The sequence below is a fragment of the Accipiter gentilis genome, chromosome 19 (genome assembly GCF_929443795.1).
Source record: "Accipiter gentilis chromosome 19, bAccGen1.1, whole genome shotgun sequence".
Classification (NCBI taxonomy): domain Eukaryota; kingdom Metazoa; phylum Chordata; class Aves; order Accipitriformes; family Accipitridae; genus Astur; species Astur gentilis.
In genome coordinates, this window is record NC_064898.1 from 24,648,568 (window position 1) to 24,670,174 (window position 21,607).

The 21,607-nt window shown below is 43.1% G+C and overlaps 1 protein-coding gene across 4 annotated transcripts in view; it reads left to right on the forward strand.

The window, feature by feature from the left end:
• The first annotated feature begins 6,970 nt into the window (after positions 1-6,970).
• The window catches only part of PAK1 (p21 (RAC1) activated kinase 1), a 72,515-nt gene continuing 57,878 nt past the window's right edge, over positions 6,971-21,607 (forward strand). Inside the window, exon 1 of one of the 4 annotated variants that reach the window (XM_049823246.1) lies at positions 6,971-7,057. The gene's annotated coding sequence lies outside the window, so the exon portion shown is untranslated. Of the gene's footprint in view, positions 7,058-7,340; positions 7,383-8,791; positions 8,885-17,503; positions 17,605-21,607 lie in introns of those variants that run through there. The other 3 variants (XM_049823242.1, XM_049823243.1, XM_049823244.1) reach the window with 3 other exon arrangements.

Below are 21,607 nucleotides of genomic sequence, written 5' to 3' on the forward strand. Positions count from 1 at the left end.
CATATCAAAGGAATTCTGCAGGGCCAGCTCTCTTGGCAGGCTTGAAGTGATCTGTATCTCCAGTGTAACTTTGGTTTTAGTGTGACCAACCAGTATAATTAAATTACCAGTGTCACTGTCCTCAGCCAAATTGCCCCTGAGCTTTTATAGCTCCCTCTATTGGTTTAACTATCAAAGCTGCTCTTTAGCTGGCAAAATGGGTGCTCCATCTCTCCAGCTTTTTGATGAGTTAATAATTTGAATTATCTTGGTGTTTTTATGATACTTTGCGTGTTCCAGTTCAATACAGATTATGTTGCTGAAGACCTTTACATTGCATTTTAATAGAATTTAACTGCACCGATGTTTGAAGCTGTCATGAAATATTTCAAATTCAGTGTAGTTTTTCCAAAACATTTGAAGTCAGCTACTCTATAATCTTTGTGTTATGACCCACTTAGTCCATCTTGGACACTATGCAAGTAGGTAGAAATGAATGGTGGTTTCATATTTTCACAGCTTGCTTGTGAAACATCTGAAATGCCCAGAGACTCCATGTCTGTCAGTGCTCTGCAGTTTTTGGTTGCTATTCATGTAACCCACTGAGGCAGAAGAGCAGAGATAAGGGAAAGAACAGGGGAAGATTTCTGTCTGCGGTTTGTTCTCCAGGGTTTTGTTCAGTCCAGTTTTAAATGGCTCAAGCTACTGAAGGGATTCAGGCTATGACATTTTGGCAGGGTGTGAAACAAAATCTGGCAGAGGTGCTATGACTGAAGGGCTGGTTTTGTTCTCTCTGAAATGTGTGGCAAATCTTTCTCTGGCTCCAGTCAGAACAGGATTGGGTCCTCGGAGTCATTCAGTTCGAATAAGCTCAGCAAAACCAGCAAAATAATCTAATTTTTTTGTACCATTACCCTGTTACTATCTCTTTTGGGCTCACTCTCCTCTGTTTACAGTGTCCTCCAATGCAGCCAAGACTTTCTGTGTAGAAAAATGCGCTGCGTTTGTTAGGTTTTGAGTAATAAATAGCCCTGGATTAGTAGTCCCTGTCTGATGTCTCATTCAGACTGTCTCTTGCACTACCTGGCTTTTTTTTTAAAACCCTGATACTGGAAGTGGAAGCTCTCCAGAGGCATACTTTAAAAAATCAATAAAGAGAGGAAAAGCTAATTGATTTTTAAATTATTTTTATTATTATTTTCTTTATAAGATAGCCCATTAAACTTGTGCAGTCCCTAATGAAAGGTAAGTTTACTGCAGTCTGTTTTATCATACTTTCAGAGTCTCCCTTGCTGCCTTGATGTTATAGTTTTCCTTTTTATTTCTCCCCTCTTATAGGTAAAAGGATGTTTTAAAAAATACCAAAGTTTAGAATAATTGGGATTAATTCCACTTTCAGGAGTGTTATTCTGGATTTCTTACTAGTTCAGCGGACATTGAGCTTAAGTTACATGTAAATCCATTTCTACTGTGTTCTTCCACATGCTCATGGACAAGATTTATCTCATCATAGGTCTATAGTAAAATAGAATAAAATTAATAGAAAAGTGATTCTGAGTGTGTGTTATAATACCATCTTGTCCATGGTACGTATAAACAACTCCGTAAGCTGAATGCTGGAAGGAAAACCTGTCACAGTCTTGTCTGTTGGAAAGACTCTAGGCAGCAAATGTACATTTTGGGCAATGCTGAATTATTTTTTTCTGAATTCTTTGTATTGAGGAGAGAAGATTAGAGTCATGGTTCTGGGACAGTCCAGAGAACCTGTTCACACCTGAGGCCAGGACAGTCACGCAAACAGTTCTGAGAAGGCTCTGCCACACAATGTCGCAGGCCAGGACCACTTGCTTGTACTGGCAGCTGGGCAAGGGCCAGCAACCATAGCTCATTCTGTCATTTCTGCAGCTATTTTGCCGGTCTGGAGACATGCTCTCATGTGCTTGAGATGTTTGTCTGCCTTTACCATGCTACTTTCCACACTTCCTGCACTGTCAGCAAGTTCCTTCACGCTCCAAAGGCCCAAGTGAATAAGCATTATTTACGACCTCCCCCTTTCCCCACCACCTCTCAGTGGTGCCCCTCTAGCTCTCCCTGGGTGCCTCGTTCTTCGTCTGCAGCACTGCTGTAAAATACTGCCTGTATTTTACAAAGCAGAGTTGCTGTCATGATTTCCAGTCAAGATGGAACACTGATCACTAAAGGAGCGTCTAGACTGTATGCTTGTCCTTGCCTTAGGTTGGCTGGTGGGATCAGGAAGGGAAGGGACTTTTGAAAATGAGATGGATTATTAAGTGAGGCTGGGGGGGATGGAGGGGAGGGGAAATGGGAGGAAGTAGGACTAGATGTTTCAAGAAACAGCTGGGGAAGAATAGGGTCAGGGATGGATAGGGGCTTTTTGGACTGCAGGCTGAGGGAAGTTCTGATGCAGAGAAGTATAGCTACGACTGTAGTTGGGAGATTAAAAGAGGAAATTCTGAGTCAAGTTTCATGCCTGCTTTTAGAGCTCGTCAACACTGCTTTTAATATCTGAAAGCAGGCTTTTCTGTTACGGCACTCATCTCCTCAGATTCTTGCACAATGTAGGGTTAAAATGCAAATAGTCAGATCCTGGTGTGAATTCACATAGCTCCAGTGGCTGACCCCAATGTGTTTGAAGTTTATGCACTGTACCCCCCTACTCTCCCCCCAAAAAAAGCTTATGGCATTTGAATATGTTTTTTACTTAAGGTTACTAGTGGCTAAGTTATATTTTTTCAAGAAAGAAAACTCTTCAGATCATTGAGAAAACATAGAAAATCTAAGTCAAAACCAGGGTCCAGTACAGCTCCACAGAAATTTACAGTGCAGGGTAAAACTCCCCCCATCTTTTTAAGCTTGAATTAGCAGCATGCCTCAAAACTGGGGTATATGTGCTTAGATTCAGCTGTTAGCTAATGAATCAAAGACTGACCTCATTGTTAAGCCATTACCCATCTGTATTTTATGACTTCCAGAGATACACAAGGCTTCCAGAATCAAATAGTCACTTGTGGCTTCCCTAGTATTCACCCTGACTTGCTGACTGCTCACCAAAGCACTGAGCGCTCTTAGCTGTCTCTGTGCAATTTCCTGGCTAAAGGAGATCTGGAATGTAAAAATGTATTCATCACCAGAGGTTTTGCCAGATTCCAGGACTTCAATGAAGCAGTAAGAGATGTTTTAAAATTGGAATGGCATGAAGATTCCTCTGAGTTTTCCATCAACTATAGGGTAACTTAACCAACAAGAAAGTAACCCTTAAGGAGAACCTGAATGATTTGGGATTTAAGCATCAAAAAATTGTACCAGGTTGTAACTACTGTTATACCTGTATCAGACAGATCATGACTCTTTACTGTGAGCCTCTCGATACAGAAACGGGGGACCAAGTGGCAAGTGGGAACATGTCCACTATGACGCTCTAACCATTTATCCAGAATGCAACAACTGGGTATAACCAAATACTGAGAAATGGTTGTGTATAAGCTGGATTTTTGACGTCGGTAGATAAAACTGCAGACAGTGCTAAGATCAAACAAGTGTAATCCAGAGCCAGCTTTCCTAAAATGGTGGCCCTGGTTCTTACTTCTGTATTTGAACTAATTTTAGGCAGAGATATCTTAGCAAATTTCTTAGGAAATGCATGTCCATGTTGAATATGCACCAGATGTAATGTGCTAATTGCATACATTTTGGAACTGATGCTAGCTTCCTTAGTGATGGGTAATACACACCCTCTAACCTCAGGATATGTAAAAGAGGAACCCAGTGCTGCTCTCCACCACTCAGGTGTTCTGGCCCTTTTGTTATTCTGCTACTTTGCTTTTCTGGCACTACAACAGCCTGAAACTTACTGAGGAAATGAAAGATTGTTGCTGACGTGCTTTTTTGTGTTTGTTTAGAGAAAACACTTACTCTGGTGCATCACGGATTTGTGTCCAGAAACACATTCCCCACTGCTTTAGTTTGTTGTGTTATCTGGACAAAGTAGAATGAAAAAGGAAATGGTTCTGATTTGGAAGTGTTTTACGTATATTTTGCAGAGCTGTACAAGCTTATACGATATGTGGGGCAGTGATGAATCATAGTCTGTCTTCTTCATCACTTCACACCACTGTAACAACATTATTTTGCTGGACTGACTTCTGATTTACTGGGTGAGAAATCTCCAGGCTGTAGTATGCTGACCCACCATCACCCTCAGTTTTGCTTGCTGCTGCTTGCTGTTTCTACATTTTTGCAGTGAGATCTTTAGCTAAGGAACTTTGTAATTGTGTATTGTATGACTATAGGCCTCCTTTTTTCTTTTTGTCTTTTTCTAATCCTTGCCTGACTATTAAGACTTAGAGACTTGTAATTAGTTTTCAAGTCATTCATGAACTCTGGTTTCTTCCTTGTAGGCTGAGGCCAATTTGTCTCTTAATTGCTAGAGCAGATTAAAGGAGTGGACGGATGATTGCAGGTGACTAAGCTAGTACGTCATAACAAGTTACTGTCCCTCAGCTGAGATTTAGCTTCTGTGATTTCACATGCTCTTGTGTTCCCCTGCATTGTGTCAGCCAAGATATCTGGGGATTTGTTCTGGCTGAAAAACACCCAGGAAAAATCTTAGGTGGACCAGTTCTTTGATCCCTTCTATCACACAGCTGCAGAAATAGCTGTGCTAGCACAGTGCAGGGATAGCTCAGGAGCAGAGATGCACAGCAGGGTAAGAACTATCGATACTGGTACTGCTGACAAGAAATCGTCAGGCCTTGCCCTACGGCAGCTGGAGTACTCGTTCTGCTGTATGGCTGAAGGGGAGAAAAATGCGGTTCTTACATGTTCACTGTAAAATCAATTGTTCAACAGAGTTGGTCTCTGAGGCTGGGGCCTGGTGCCAGGCTTCTTCCCACAGAAGACAAGACCCTTTTGAGGTGTAAGTAATACCCTTTCCCCCCATACTGGAAAGGGGCCATCTGACTTTATCCTGAGTAGAAGGCAAGATGGATCCTTTCCCTGAACACTCCCCGAGCACTTTCTCTGCTCTGAGTGCTTAGAACGCAAATAAAATGATATACATTTTACTCATTCCTTTCTCAAGTACCAAATTCTGGTTTGCAGCAGTAGCTCTATATCCTGTTCTGATGTTATTCATGGACATCCCAAATGCCTCTCCCTCCTTTTGTTTGGGAACTCCCTCTGAAATATCCAGCAATGGTTTCAATCAAAGGAGTCTTGAAATTTGGGTAAATTCAGAAAACTCTTAAGTGTTGTAATACCAGAATATCCCTTCAGGATTATCTCTTTGGGATTCTGCATTACTACAGAGTAGGGTAATAACAATATGTAAGAATACAGTTCTAAATGTCTTGGTGAGATCCCTTGGCAGTGAATGTACAAAGATTTAATTGGGACCATTTCTGAACTGAGTTAACCTGTGTGTAGATAAAGTCTTTTTTCATCTTGAAGTGGCTTTGAAAGCACCTATAATTAAAGTCCTGGTTATTTCATGCTGCTTTAAGTACCTTTGTACAGATAAAAATACAGCTATAGGAGGGGCTGTTAAAGCAGTACACCATCTGTGTATGGACCAGGCCTTAGGTCAACCAACTGCAATTACCTTACACAGCCATTCTCCAAGTGGTTCAATGAATGTATTTGGTAAAATGTCTTGTCAAACAAGGCATGTTTATGAGTATTTTGGACCAATCTTTTGCCTGGCTTCAAGATTTATTTTTTAAATTATCAGTGTGCATCCATGTTTCTGAAAAGTCTTTGTGATTTTGTGTGTGTATAGGAAGGAAGTTATTCTTCAGGTCTCAGTTCAGGGGTGAAGGGTAACCGTTCAGTTTTAACTCCAGCTTTGACAGTGCCCCCTTTGTGGATCCGGCATTCAAGCTGAGCTGCGTGGTTTTCTCCTCAGTTCCCCCTCTGCAGCAATCATGGAAGCACAGCTCCCACATAACTGTGGAACTCTTGATCAGGGTGATTTGGGCTGCGTTTGAAGTGACCGATATACTGCCCTGTACTGCCATGAGCACCTTCATATGGCAACCAGAGGACAGACTGTGGACAGACCATGCTCTGGGGGAGTACACACAGTCTGTCTGTGTGTGTGGTTTTGAATCCAATTTTAAATGTATCCAACAGAGGGAAGTAATTCTAAGTGTGCAATTCCACAGCAGGTTGAGCTGATTGAAATCAGGTCTGTTGCAGTCCCGCTCTTCCTACTAGTCCCAGACTCGCATTCTCACTTCCTCCATTTTATTTTTGCGGGGTTGATTTTCTGCTGGTTTAGCTCTCCAACAAACTTACCACGGGAACTGATAAATGTTGGTACAAGGGGGAAGGGCAAGACTGTGGCAGCACTGTCTTAATCTGTCATATATGGGCATGCTGTCTTGGTCTAAAAGGCAGGTCTGGGGTGGTGACCTGTATTATATGTCTCCCTTTTGTCTGTATCTACCTGCTTCACTTAACATTTTACTTTTGTGTGTCTAGACACCTTGAGACACCTCACCATGCCTGTATTCTGTTCTTGAGAGTGGTGCAGCTGTACCTCCGGGCAATCAAATCCCTCCTCTTTTTCTCTCTCAGCGGAACACAAGCGCTGAGCCGAAAACTCCTGTTAGCCAGGGTGATGAGTTTCCAGCGAGCTTTGGATCACAGGGAGAACAAACACCCGTATCCCTGCAATATAAGGTATAGACATCTCGGCTTGTGCAACACAGAAGCAGGGCAGAGCCCATTTTATTCTTGCCTTTTTTGGATCTGCACGCACACAGTCCTAGCACAACGGAGCCGGCTCTGCGATACGAATCACAGAAATAAAGTCATTCCAGCGTTGCATGCCAAGGGTGTAATTGCCGGTGATCCACTCCCCGCGTTGTAGCTCCGTCGATGGCGTGATCGCGAAAGACTTTTACGTCCCGGGCCAACGCCGCTCCCTCCCTCTGCCCCGCAAAGGTGCCGGGCTGCGGGCAGCAGCCCGCAGCTCCACCAAGGCCGTAGCACATCCCACGGATTTCCCGAGGCAGCCCAGAGGCGAAGCAAGCTCCGGATCTGCCGCACCGGGAAGGTACCACCCCCCCTCAAACTTTTCCCCCAGGGCCACTCGGCTGCGGTGCTGCGCCCCAGCGGAGGCTCCCACCACCCCCCCACTCCCCCCGGCAACGAAGCGGGAAGACCCTGCCCCTCTCCCCGGCTCCTGCCCCGCCGTGCCCGGCTGCCCACCTTGACGGCAGAGGGGCGGCGGGGCGGGCCCCCCCGGAGCCAATGGCAGCGGCAAGGCGGGGAGGGTGAAGGGAGGCGGTGCCGGGCCGACAATAGGGGCGGCTGGAGGGCGGCGTGGGGAGCGGGCAGGGCGGGCGAAGAGCTGGGCAGCACCTTGCGGCGGGCGGAAGGTGAGTCCCGCCGGGCCGGGGTAGGGGATTTCCTCGCTTGTTCTTTTGTAGCCGGGAAGTTTGCAAAGGGCTTGAGCGGCAGGGTCTTTTCTTCTTCTTCTTCTTTTTCTTTTTTTTTTCTTTTTTTTTTTTTTTCTTTTCTTTTAGGAGGGGGGTACCGAGCCTGGCTCTCTGCCTCTCCCCCCGCCTTCCCCGCCTAGCCGGCTCATTCGTTTAACAAAGGGAGTTGCCTTCAGCCCCCGGGCTTTGCAAGCGGGGAGCCGTTTGGGGCCGCATGCTTGCGGTCCCGGTGCAGAGGTTGGGGTGGGACTCGGGGCTCAGCCCAGAGTTTCTGCTGAGCACCCCGTCCTGGCTTTGGCTGGAGCGGCGGGTGCTCTGGGCAAACACAAAGAATTGAGGAGCTGGACTCTTGCTGGGCAATGGGGTGATGCAGCCCCGCGCTTTGTGTGGCTGGTGTGCGGGGATGGAGAGGTGGGATCGTGTGTGTGTATATGAAACGGCGGCTTTTTGCTATTAAACTACTTAAAAGCAAAGCTGAATTTAGGGTCGTGGGATAATTCAGATTGGAAGGGACTTCGGGAGGTCTGTAGTCCAGCTCAAAGCAGGGGCTTTCTGCCTGGGGAGCGGGTGGCAGTGAAGGGACGTGGTGAGATGGGTGGCACCCCTAGGTGCTGTTGAATGCTCCGGGGAGCCCGAAGGAGAGGCAGCACCAGCAGGACGAGCCCTCAGGGGCAGTAGCGCTTCTCTCTTCCACTGTGCATGGAAATGCCCCAATCCACAGCTCTCCCATGCCTGCAATCTCTGTTCCTGCTGCTTTTGTTATCCAGAGAGCTTAAAATTCATGATTGTTGGGAGTAGCTGGTTCCATCCGTGTGTGTGTCATGGTGCATCTGCTCCTGCTGAGCATTACTTGATCCTTATTCCGACAGTACTTCCAGGAGTTTTTCTTCAGGAACAGGGTTTATAAATAGATGTCAAAATCTGGCTGTTTGCTGGGGACCTGTTACCGGCTATAAGGCATGTACTTTATGCGGTGATTAAGTATGAGAGATATATATATATATGTAAGAACAACTGTAAAAGCTATTTTGTTAGCCAAGCTTTTAAAAGTGAAAGCGGGTATTGTAGTTGGGTGAAATGGCTGTGTCAGGCACAGATGGAAGAGTGTTTGTTCTCCTTGCTTGCGATTACTCTTTGTACAGTGACTCATGGATGCCTTTCACTGAACTACCTCCCCCTTCTCCATACCTGGAGTTTCCTGGTGTTGCACACATTACCTGGCAAAGCAGGGAGCATCTTCCCGTCAGCTGCTCTAACATCTCTTACTGTGGGTGTGTTAATCTTGCTCACAGCTTTTTAGGATAAGGCTGCAGAAACTCCTCCTTGTGGAACAGTGTGTGTGTGTGTGTGCGTCTGCTGGATGCTTAGAAATTGCTTTTCCCTGTGTGTTTTCTGTGGATAAGTCAGAGAAGTGAAGCTCATCTCTGTGCAGAGAACAGAAGGTATGGTGGAAATTTAAATTTGTCTAAACTATTGAATCTGTTTAACTATGGATTGCCCCTGTCTTGTGCCACGGGACAGAATTTATTCTTAGCTGTACTGTATAACAAAGCTGGAGTTTGAGACTGGAGACTGATAAGCTGGGTGGGTATTTAGCCTTTCTGAGTGCTGTGGGGAGGGACCAGCTTCTTTAAATGGGATGACATAACTACCATTCTTTGACTTGGAAATGAAAGCCGAAAATAAAATTGAGGAGGAAAATGCTCTTGTAGCATGACAGCGGGAATGCTTTGACTGGTTTTAGGGAATATTATGTGCTCTGGATGTTGCTCAGAAAAAAAAGAGTAGGGAAATGTAAGGCTTTCGGTTCATGCTTTTCCGTGCATCATGGGGATATTGGAAGAAATGTGTGACAGGTCCAGCGTAACTTCCGCAAGTGAAAATACATTGCTTGTTTATTGTGTTTCTGACTGCCTCGCTTGCACTGGATTAAAAACTGATGCTAGCTCTTTTTGCCCAAGAGGTCAAAGAACTGTTTGATTACTGCTGATTCTTGTGTATCCTTTTTCAGGTCTGTGCAGACCTTTTCTCTCAACTTTGACTGCAAGTGCATGAATTTCACCTAGTTTGCTAACTAGTGTTTTGGTTTGTTGTTTTTTGTTGTTGTTGTTTTGTTTTTTAAATGGGAATGAACTGCAGTGTGGCTTCTTCCCTTCTTTCTTCCTTTTGTGTGCCTGTCTCACTTCCTCAGCGTGGGAAGTTTTGTAATTTCAAAAGCTAGTTGTTATAGTCCAGTTCCTTTATATTCTTAAGAGCGTACAGAACCACCTAGAGCTGAAATAGGCTTTTCTCAGTAGCAAAATACAGAAATGATACAGAGCTCCACCCTTAAAGTGATCTGGGTTTACAGTTCATCCCGTCAACAGCAGATAACAGAAGCAAATAAACTTTGTAAAGGATCTGCCCACTCTTTGTGAGGAGGTACAAGAAACAGACTAAAACCAGGCAACTAAAAACGAAAGTCGTATTTCTTTAAAGCCTAGTCAATCGTTAGCCCTTTGACAGGTACAAGAATATTTCTTGTTGGCTTTTTACCTCCGTGGGAAGGCAAAAGAATTGTATTGTGTGAAAGAGCCCTTTTCTATGCTGGGCAAGCAGCTGAACTAATTTTCTCAGCCTCATGTCTTGGCCTGTATTGGAACTGGGGAGAATGTAGACATGTTCTGCTTGATACTGAGGGCCTGCTCTTATGGAGAAAATAATTTGTCTAGTGTGTGACTCTTCCTGTGCACTTGCACAGCTCTCACCTGGGAGGAACTGCTTTGCACCCCTGTTCCCAGAGATGGGAAGGCTGGGTCCATTCCCTTTGGTGGCAGCAGAACTGGGACTGTCAGCAGACGCTCACTCATGTAGCACATAAGTCACTGTGATCAGTTCTTCCCTTCTGAACATAAGGCATGTGATGCTCTTTAGGAATGAATAGCTTAAAAATGTCTGACGCTGCTTATGCTAACCAGGTTTTTACTCAAACTTAAGTCCAAGCTTGAAATTCCTGAACTTGGGCACAGCTGTGCACGGTACGTGTAGGTGTGGACGTTATGTCTGTGAGGGGTAACACTCAATGCTGGCACTGGTGATGACTGTTCCTGGATTTGTGCAAGGCAGGAAGCTTACTTTTGTCCTGTCCCTCCTCAGGCACATCCTCAGATCTGTAGAGGGGAGTCTTGGGTCCTCCCTCCCACGCTCTGTCAACTTTTCAGCACGTGGCAATGGGGTGCATGTCACAGTTTCAGGGCCCGTCATGGGATTCACTTGATGAAAACATGGATGCTCAGAGCTGAACAAGTCTCCCCAGGCTCCCAGTATGATCAGTAGAAAGGAAAAGGCCCTTTTAGGATGTGGTATGTATCGTGCTCCAGTAGGCCTTTAAAAATAGGTCAGAGTTGCACTCTAAAAATGCTGATTCCTCTTTGTAGTCACCCTGGTCTCCTCTATCTCCCATGCACATGGCAGCAGGTAGCTGAGAGGAGTTTCACTTACTCCTCTCACTGTGGGGATGCAGGCAGGCTGCGTTGCTAACAAATCCACTGGCAAAAGCACTGTAGTAGTGTAGCTTTCATGAGTTCCCTTCATTTTAGCACTTGTTTGTTGGGATGGGGGAAGGGGAAACAAAAAAGCCATCTCATTAAGTGCATTTCCAGGGGAATTTGAAGAAAAAGTGGAAGTATTGTGTTCTGGTTTATGTAGTAATATACTTCTGGTGAATTGTTTAGACTCTAGAATAGCTGTTCACACTGGCAATCTAAGCGTTCGAGCTTCCAGTTGTATGGGTAACGATGGCCTTTCTCTATCTCTTGTGTCTAGTCTGAGATGCAGGTTAAACAATAACTTTCCTTCCATGTTTTCTTTCCTTCTTGCAGTCTGTGGTCTTTGAACCTGCTATATAGCTAGTTTATTTTGCTCTTAAGCTGATGTAACTGTCTTAAAGTCATTCTATTTCCTACTTCCTGTCTAGAGTCAGTGAAGTGGTGGCAAATCAGACATCCTTTTATCTTAGGTTTTAAAAAAGGAGGATAAAAAAGAGATAATACGATAGAAGAAAGGTCTTAATTTGGGAAAATCAGGCCAAATCGAAAGATGGCAGAAGTAATAACCGAATATACTTTCTGAAAAGAAATAATTTCTCCTACAGTAGCCCTTTGTGATCCTAATTACCATGTGAGAGGGAATATGTGTAATATATTGTGACCACCTTGAAGTATGTGACATCTAGCTGCAAACATCTCCTTGATCTAGGTGGGCCGTATCTGTGGGACTACAACAAAGTCAAGTGGCAAGTACATGCTGCATGCAAGTGGGGCATAAAGCCTTGTTTCATGCCTTTTGTTCTCCTCTTTCCATAATGTCAGTCCATACCTGTAATCTAAATGGAGAATGGGGGAGGAAAATAATTACTATTCATATTGCGTGTGTTTTTTGGAGTGGGAGGAGTCATCCAAGTTTACATTAAGGCACTGTCTTCTGCACTTTGGTGCTTGATGCATGTAGTTACAGTGTGTCTGTTCATGGCTTACAGCTGATGGCGTTTGATGACTTTAGAGATGGCAGCAGAGAGAGAAGGAAAATCAAATACAAAAGGTTAGGACACAGTTTGACACACTGGCTTGCTAAGATGTCACAGCACCACTTTGGGACTTTGAGTTACTTTCTCTAAGCATCAGGAGGGCTTTGAACTATCAGTTCTCTTAATGACTGTAAGTGGCACACAACTATTTTAGATGATGCCTCTCTTACAAGATGAAGCCCATTTCTCAGGGCTTATGTTCTATTCATGAAATAGGAGCTGGAGTGAGAAATATTTTTATTTGAACTGGTGGCTTGCTTCATGTGGTTTTTCTCCTCATTTACATATGGAAAGCTCAATGTAATGTGAAATACCTTATCACTTCTTTAGAGTAAGGAATTTCCAATATAGATTATTTTCTGCACCTACATATTCTCAAATGCATGTTCTCTGCTGATCTTAAAATATGAGTGGCTTGGCCACTTAACCCAAACTCCTCTGTCGAAAGAGTAGAAAAGTGATTTCCTTTTGTAAAACTTGGATTTAATTTCCCCAGCTATCTGTAAGTGAACATTACACAGTTTCAGCAACAAGTTCAACTTAAAGGCTTTGTGCCAGGATGAATCTATCATTTGCCTTTAGTAGGTATTTCAAGAATGTCTTATTTCAGTCGTGCTTTGGAGAGGCTAGAAGTCTCAGCTGAATGTAGAATTCATGTGCCTCCATAGTTCAGACTTGTTTGGGATGAAGGAAAAGCTGATTTTCTTCAGCAGCAGCAGGAAGGAATATTCCACCCCCCCTTTCCCAATCCTGTCTATATTACTGAGGCTGTTAGATTCATTTCAGCTTAAGGCCCTGTGCTAACCTCTGTGTAAGGTGCAGCATGTGTTTGAGGCCGTTACTGAGCTCTGTAACTCCAGCGTATATTGAGGTAGAGCGGGCAAGGGTGGGAAAGGCCTGGCTTTGCTTTTCTGTTTCATTAAACTGCTTACCTGAATCTGAACTCTGGTGTCCCTTCATAATAGAAGGTAGATTTAACAGTCGGGTAACAGCTGCAAAGACCAGGGAGTGCACAGCACAAAAAGGAATTAGTAGCGAATGGACACATCAGGATTTGAAATGCAATATTGATTAGTTCATTAAAATTAATAAGACACTCAATTATAAAACTCCCATTACATTTTGCAGTTCTTCTGGAAATAGAACAATTTATAGGTCCTTATCCTTTCAGGAATACCTCACTCAAGACAAATTTTAATGACATTTTCCTTTGCAAACCACAGAATTTGTTAACTCTTAGTGGACCCCAAGCTTGTCTGTGTTTTATTTAGCAAAACATTGTTTTTAATAGGCTATTTTTTTAACAGACTGGAAGATGTAGTCATAGTATGATGTGCTAAAAAGTTGCTTTTATTGAGAGTGGTCCAAATTAGTGGATGATTGGGCTAATGTCACTGTAGTTAGGGTCAAAAATTAAAAGGCAGATATTAACATACTGGCTAATTTTTAGCAAATCAGACAAATCTGTTTCAAAACAAAGCACATACAGGGGAAACCCTTTGATTTAAGCTCAGGAACCCAAGGAACAAGTTCATGAAATGGAACATAGGTTCATAAAAAGGAAAAGTGTCACATTTTTCCTAATTCTTCAGAAATACATATATGGCCTCCATAATACAGGAAATGTGATTTTCAAGCTACAGATCTAATTGCCTTGTGGAACCTTAAATGACTTAAAGCTGGATTTCCAACATGAATCTCTATGCTTTACGAAATATTGAATTTTGTTAAATAATATCTTTAGTAAAGGATTTGCTTGAGAGGGTTTGAGCCACTTGACTCATGGCACTTCTTGCTGAAATGAGAAATTGCTCTAGGAATACTCAGTTTCCATGCAAGAGGGAGGCTGGAGGAAGATAAAGATGTAAAATGAAGAACCTGGAATGTTTGTTAAGTGGATGGCACTTCTCATGGATGTGGTCACAGCTAATTCTTTTTTCCACAGAAGCTTGATTGAATTTTCTTGCCACACTGCCCAGGAGAGCTAACTCTCCTGTGTAACCACAAAACGTTAACCACAATCTTGTAGTTCACATCCCTGTTTTGCCCTGCCATCGTGCTCGTCTGCAGTCCCACTTCGGAATAAGATGCAAGTTCAGTTTCAGCGTTGAAATCGCAGCAGATTGCAGATGATAACGGAAAAGCTTGGGGAGCTGAACTCAAAGGAGTGGCCTAGAAATGAATGGTGATAATGCTGCATAGCCCTTCATCAAAACCATCCACTTTCTGATAATCAAAGTAATTGGTAAGGTTCTTTGGTAAAATGTATGCATGTTGTGGGTGTATGTTAAGGTGTTTGATGCTTTCTGTTAAGCTTCAAGATTCTGGAGATGTGAAAGTTATGCAAAAATCTATGTCATACAAAAGAGACTTCTCCCACTCCTATCTGTAGAGAGAAATGACAGAATTTCATCCAAGTGTGCCTTGAAGACTTAAATAATAGGATTTATGCACACAGAGGCTTTGGTTTGAGTGTCCAGTTCCTGATTCTGGGGGGTAAAGTGAAGGTATCTACTGCATGTTAACAGTAAGTTATTAACATTATAACTTAATTCTCCAAAATCACCAAAATCTTCATTGAGTAGCCTTACAGAAATCTAGAGAAGTTGTGGGGGGAGGAAGGAGAGGGAACTGCAGCACCAGCGACAAGTATTGTGTCACAGTTATGTTGATCTAATAAAAAAAAAATCTGTCTTTTAATTTCTGGCTCATCAACTTTCTTGTTGTTGCGTCAGCCTGTATGTTTTGCTAATAAGGTGTCTGGTAAAAATTGCAGTCTCTTACATTTGCCTGTCTTACAAATTCTTCTATGCAATTTTGACTCCCTTGGTAGCAGAGAAAATTATTAAAAAGGCTTTACAAAATTCACAAAAAGCAGCAGGAGTCTCATCCACTATACCAGGCCAGTGCTAAAAGAATCTGAAAGAGTGGGACTAGAACTACTTTTCCAGGCTTGCTTTAATCCCTTGCTTATGTTCCTAAACCAGAATTTGAAGAGTATGAACAAAATTAAACTGACACTTTATCTGGATGAAGCTGTAACCTCCAATGTCAAACTCGTGTCTCTCCATATCTGGGAGCCCTGACAATCATACTAAACCTAACTTGCAGTGTGTATGTAGGAACTAACTTTTATATTCTTCCTGTTTGGTTGGTTTCTTTTCTCAGTCTCCATTCCTTACTTGTATCTCTTAAAGCCTTGTTTGTTTGTTTTTCTTTTGCATTCCTACAGAAACATTGCTCATCTTCTGCCTATCTTTACTTTCCATGGCCACAAGTCCTCGTACATCTGTGATCCTGAAGATACTGGGCAAACACAGATGAGCAGTAGGGAGGTAAAATATTTTGTCCTCCACCCCAGTAAGAAGCAGCCTTTTCAGGGCTTGGGTGGAGGATGAAGACTGGATAGGGGAAGAAACCCTAGACTCATTGCCTTCCTCTATCAAGAAGGCAGTTTTGCTGATGAGGTATCTGGAAATTTCAGATTTCATTTAGAAAGGCTGAGGAGGTGAGGGTAGGGCTGTGAATGGCAAAAGCAGGACTTTTCTTCAAGAAGAAAAAGCACAAAAAGTCAAGATTTCTTCAGGGCTCTCCTGAAAGCCAGAAAGTAGAACACAACCAGTATATCTTTCTGTGTAGGCTGTCTTTAAATGGAGGCAGACGGTCACAGACGGTGTTTGAATTCTAGGTTCAATAAAGGCACATCCTTCAGTTAGACAAGGCAAAACAGTGTCATTTGTTAGAATTCAAAAACAGTATCTAAATGCCTCAATGACTTGTCATCAAGTGACTCACTACACTGTCATAGCAAGACTTCTGGCTTTCACATGAAAGTTATACTTGCTGAAACAGTGCCCTGCCAGCTCATATTAACAGTCCCCCCTCCCAGACTTTTCTCCAATTTACTCGTGGTGAAGAGAGGGTTTGAGGGGACAGGGCAGAAAAAGGCAGCAAGGGCAGGTTAAATGATCAGAAATCTCTTACCTCTTCCTTGTAGAATTCTGAGTGCCAGCTTTTTCATTTGTTCTGCATCTCTCTGAAACGAGTCCTTGAGTTGCAGAAGAAAAACATTCAGAAGTGATGAGCTGGCCATATTTGTAAGAATTTAGTTATTTACTTGGTCCAACCAAAAATGTCTTTTCTTGTGTGCAATGTCTTCTTTTAAAGTTATTGGCTACTTTAAAAAAAATGCCAATGTTGAAATGATCTCAGCTTGATTTCTTTAACTCCCGCAGCTCATTAGGAGATCATCAGGATCATGTGTGGGGTTTTTTTTTTCTTTGTTTAATTCACATCATCAGTTTTATTTTAGATGCCCTTTGCTTTTTTTTAAGAGCCAATCCTTTCTAATAGTAGGTACATCCTGCAAGAGCTTTTTTTGCCTTCTGATCCAATACTTTATTCATCCTGGGACCCAGTCCAAATGCCACCAACAGTGCTTATGTGGGCTTTTTTTGTTTGTTTCAAAAACGTTTCGTCACATGCTGACATGCAGCAGCGTTAAATGCCTAAGTGTGCAGTTCAGAAGGTAATGGTCATGGAGGTTAAAAGAATCTCACCTGAGCAGCAAGTGGCTTTCTGCTCTTAACATCATACCTGTTCCTGTCATCAAGCTTTAAGTTTAGTATTACAGTGGATACCTTGCATATCTGATGATGTTCTGTTCCTCTGTGAATCCCACCCTGTTACTGTGGCTCAGTACTGAGCAGCAGTGACTTCAATAAGGTAATCTCATCCAACGTGTGGTGAAGTTGTGTTTGTTTTTGAAGTCTGGAGATTCTGTTCCATCTGTGCTTCCTGTAGCTGTAGGTAAATCATCTGAAATCCAATAGGATAGGCATGTGTCATCTTTGTGGTCTGTCATCCTCCTTTCTCATGAATTCATGCGCTTCCCTTCTGTGGTGGGGCTTTTGTGAGAGTTGTTTTTCTTTACACTGGGATGTGAATGGGGTGAGTGGTGAAAGGCTGCTGTATAACCTGTGCTAGTTTCAGCATAAAGACCATTTGACCTCTCTGTGAGGGCTCTGATCCTAAATTCCTAATGAACTAACTACAAATTTGGAAGGAAAGAGTCTGTGGTTGACTTCGCATTCTTCTTGACTAACAGATGAAAAGCTTGTGTTTGCTTTTTTTTCCCAAAAACCAGCCCTCCCCCCGGATCACAAAACTATAAAGCAAGGATGTGGCTGTTGGCAGCTGTTTTCCTTTTGATGTGGTCAACTCAAAATTAGTGTTAAAAGTATAATTCTGAACTTGCATTTTCTTGGAGACTGAATGTGTGATGAAAGGACAGGAGGGTTCTCTCTCCACCAGCTGGGAGCGTGCTCTTCGCTTGAGTGTTTTTGGAGGCTGCGATCAGGGGTGAAGCTTGACACAGCTGAGCTCACCATGGCAAGCAGCCATCCAAAGGCAAGGGTGCTTTTCCCTTTCAGCTCTTGGCTATGAGCTGAGCTGGCACAAAACTTAACAGAGCAATATGAGTGAATGTAGCTGTGGTGTAGTATTAAAGATCCCGGAGCTGTCTGCAGGTTTGAAACCTGGATGTAAGGACTGTAAGACACATGGCTAGATCTGGTGGCTTTTCAGGGTCGTTCACAAGTAAGTGCCTTTTTACTCTTGAAAGATGTCTGTCATTGTGGTACCTGCTGTATGTAGCTTTTTATTTTGGTTATTTTGTTCTTACAAACAAAATAACCTCCGTCAGCAAGATTTCTGAACCTCTAGCGCCTGCCCAGTCAGCTCCTGCTGGACCTGCTTATGCTCCATATTTGAAAGTCCTTCATACAAAATGGATTTTGACTTCTCTCTAACTGGTTCTCTGTCTTTAATAAATGTATTTGGGAGAGAGTGCCTGACAGAAAACTGCATGTGGATCACGTATTTCTCCCCACTCCTGCTGTTGTGTTGTTCTGGATCCTCATTTGATTTGGTGTGGAAGCATAATGCTTGTAATCCCTGGCATGCTGTAGGGACTTCTATGTTTGCCTAGTGGGCTCATTTGTTAGCATAGCAGAGCACTTTTGGGATTTTCCTATCACCTACCTGCATAATGTCTTGTGTCTTGTAAGTGTTACATATATTCCTGTAATCTTGAAAAGATGATTCAGAATGGAAAGGGCATTTTCCCCAGCAGGTTATAAACTGGACCCGGACTTCTTGTTGGTGTCCAGCTGGAACTATAGTTTTAATCCAAGGCAGAATTAAGTCGCTAATGCTGTTTCCAGTCACACAAACATTATTAAATAATCCTACTGTTTTGCTGTTCCCTTTCTACCTTGCAGTACTTCAGTTTGTAGTCAAAGTGCTATAGTGCAGGAGTCATCTCTTGCAGAAATGTTTGGGGACTTATTCATGGAGGTGCTGAGATTCCTTGTCACCTTCCACCTAAACACTGCCCATAAAGGCTCACAGTGAGCATAAGACACAACTATGCTGGAGAAGTAATGTGCTTTCTTCTGTCATGCAGGTGTAAAGGGCAAACACAGAATCAGCAGGCAGAGGGAGGAACAGGAAAGCACATTTCTGGTGTAGCATGGTGTTGCTTTATCTCTGAATACCCTGAAATCTGTACAGAAAGACCGCAGCAACATTTGTGCCTCAGAATTCATAGTCAAGATGAAAACAAGATGAGAAACTTTCATGTAATCAGAAACTGTACAGAAGGTATTCAGTAAGATCTGCTGGGCATGAAGGAACAAAAAAAAGAAGTCGTGGGGTTTTTTTTCTTTTCTTTTCTTTTCTTTTCTTTTCTTTTCCTTTCTTTTCTTTTCTTTTTTTTTCTTTTCCTAACCTGGGAACACAACTCTGAGAGTTGTGTAGCCTATGGGTTTGAGTGGGAACATTCAGGGACTGTCTTAGAAACACTTAGAGAGCCTAACCTTGAGAACAAAAGTAGAGTGTTTCATGTGGTTACATACTAAAAGATGTGGGTAGGCATCTAGTGGGAATACAGAAAGCGCGTGGGCGCTTGATTCCCTCGGAAACTGTTGGGATTTGGCACCTAAGCTGGTAAAGTATTTTTAAAAACTCTTAAATATCTTTCTGAAAATTGGGTCTGATGTTGCTAATCAGTGTGAGGGGTGGGGGGATTTTTTTTTCTGAAGTAATTGCTGCCTTTGATCTTTGTTACTTTCTAGCAGATAAACAGGAGGAAATTGAAGGAAAGTAACAGAAATGACTTTGGGGCTGGAGGGATTGACGCAAAAGGAAGATAAAAGAGCTATATGCTTGTGTAGTTTTTATAAAATGAGGAGGAGGGCAGGACTGTTTATGGGCTCCTGAAGGGTATAAATGCCAAGGAATGGAGGGTGTGGAAGGAGGAAACTTTCAGTCTCCACTCTGCAATTGCCTGTGCAGGCAGGTACCTTCACACACAGCCTTATCCGAAACGAGCATTTTCATTGAACTTGTGAATGTTACTGGGACGTGCTAGTGAGGAACAGAAACACTGTGTGGCAGCAAGGAAGGTGCCTGCCTTAGTACTTCAGTCAGGGTGAAACATTTAAATCTGCAGTTATTTGCACCTCAGGTTGCCTGGCATCTATCAATGCCATCACATTGCACAAGAGTTACTTTCCATTTGTGCCAGCCTTACTGATCAGAAGGAGCCCAGACAGAAACCCCAGGTTAGGCCCAGATAGGTCCTGTCCCAAACTTGCCTTGTTAGTGCTTGGATCTCCACCCTGTGTTAAAGCTGAGCTGGCTACCATGGTGACACAGTTTAATCTCACTGATCTCTTTGTGGTATCTGAAACCTCCACCAGGAAGGAAAGGCAAGGTGACAGCCGTGCCAGGGCACATGTTGGTATGAGGGGGGAGAGCAGGGACAGCAGGTAGGCAAAACAGTCTGTCTTGGGAGTGCTCTTCTGAGATGTTAGGACTTTGCTTTTTATATCCATTAGGACATGAATATTGTACACATTAGGATATAATCCATTAGGATTAGACTACCTTGCAGAGTGCTTGATGACAAAGGTATAAAAAGGTTACTTGGGAGCTGATAAAGTGATAATAAAGAATATCAAGTCTCAACTGCTGAAGGTATTGGGGACATTCCCACACAAAGTGCATTTTTTGTAGTCAATAGATTGGAGAAAATAATTTGAGATAAATACAAAAGGAAAAATTAGGCCAAATAGATAACTTAGATGTTAATAAGTCACCAGAGCTGGATGGTGTTCAACCAAGAGTCCCGAGGAACTTGAATGTGAAACTGCGGAACTGCTGGCCAAGCTGTACAATTTATCACTACAGATGGACGCTGTGCCAGAGGACTGGGGAGCTGTCAATGTAATTCCCAACTATAAAAAGGGCTCTAGAGGGGTTCCTGGGATCAGCACACCAGAAAGTCATGCTACCAGGAATGGAAAGGTCTGTAATAAGGATCTCTGAATACACAGATAAATGTTAACTGCTGGGGAAGAGTCAATGTGGCTTCTGAAAAATGAAAATCCTGCTACTGTATGCCATGAAGTTCTGTGGGGTATCAGTCAGAAAGTGTTAAAGTGGATGTAATATATTTAGACTTTCAGAAAACTTGTCAAGAGCTTAAACTGCTACAAGGTTGGAGGAAAGGTTATTATAGTTTTAAAGCCACATGAATAATAGGATGTAAAAAATTGGGAATGATTTTACTTTTCAGGAAGTAGAGGGAAATGTCACTGGGCAGCAGCAACCAAAAAAGCCACCATCCTCAACAGGAAAGGGATAAAGGGTATCATTTTGCTTCAGTATAAATGCTTGATGCACCTGCATCTTGTATGTGATGTGCAGTTCTGGTCTCCACACCTCCAGAAGGACACAGTGGCATTGCAGAAAGGCAGCTAAAAGGGCCAAAGATATGGGCTGCCTTCCAAGGAGATGCTAAAATGGCTGGGACTCTTCCTTTTGGGAAGGAGGGGAGGAACATGGGTGAGGTTTAAATGATGAAGTCAGCAGGTAGAGTTAAATACGAAACATCTATCAGCACCCGTGCTATTACAACCAGGGAACTTTTGATAAAACAAGATGAGCTTCAATTTTAAAATAGATGAAAGAGCATACTAGTGCAGTAGAGAACAATTGGTGCTTGTGACCTCAGAGTAGGTGGAATTTGGTGACAGGTTTTGCAGCTCTCACCCATGCAGGACAAATCCCACCTGCATTGCCTTTGCAAGAGAGTCTGCGTGACCCTTCTTTTCCCCAGGGTTCTCTTCTGCAGCTTTTTGTAGGAAGTGATTATCCAGGTGGCTGGCAAGCATTTGACACTCCCTTGTGTGCATGCTGAGATTTATTTTTTTTTAAATTATAAGTGACTTATCCCTCATAGAAGTGATTTTTTTTTTTTTTTTTTTGTAAATGCTGCCTTCAGCAGGGTGTGCATGTGAACTTTATTTTAATTAGGGGCGAGGAATCTGTTTTACATAACTATATCCCAGATTCTCATGAGAGAGTGAAAACAGCCCTGAGGGACTAATGAAGAGGCCAGCGATATTGGTTGTCTCACCGATGGGAGGCCTGATTCTGATCTCTCTAAGGTTCTTTCTACCTGTGGGACTTGCTCCAGGCTGGCTGACAGCCAGAGGTATTGAACTGATGCAAAGGGACTGGCTCCTCAGCTTTA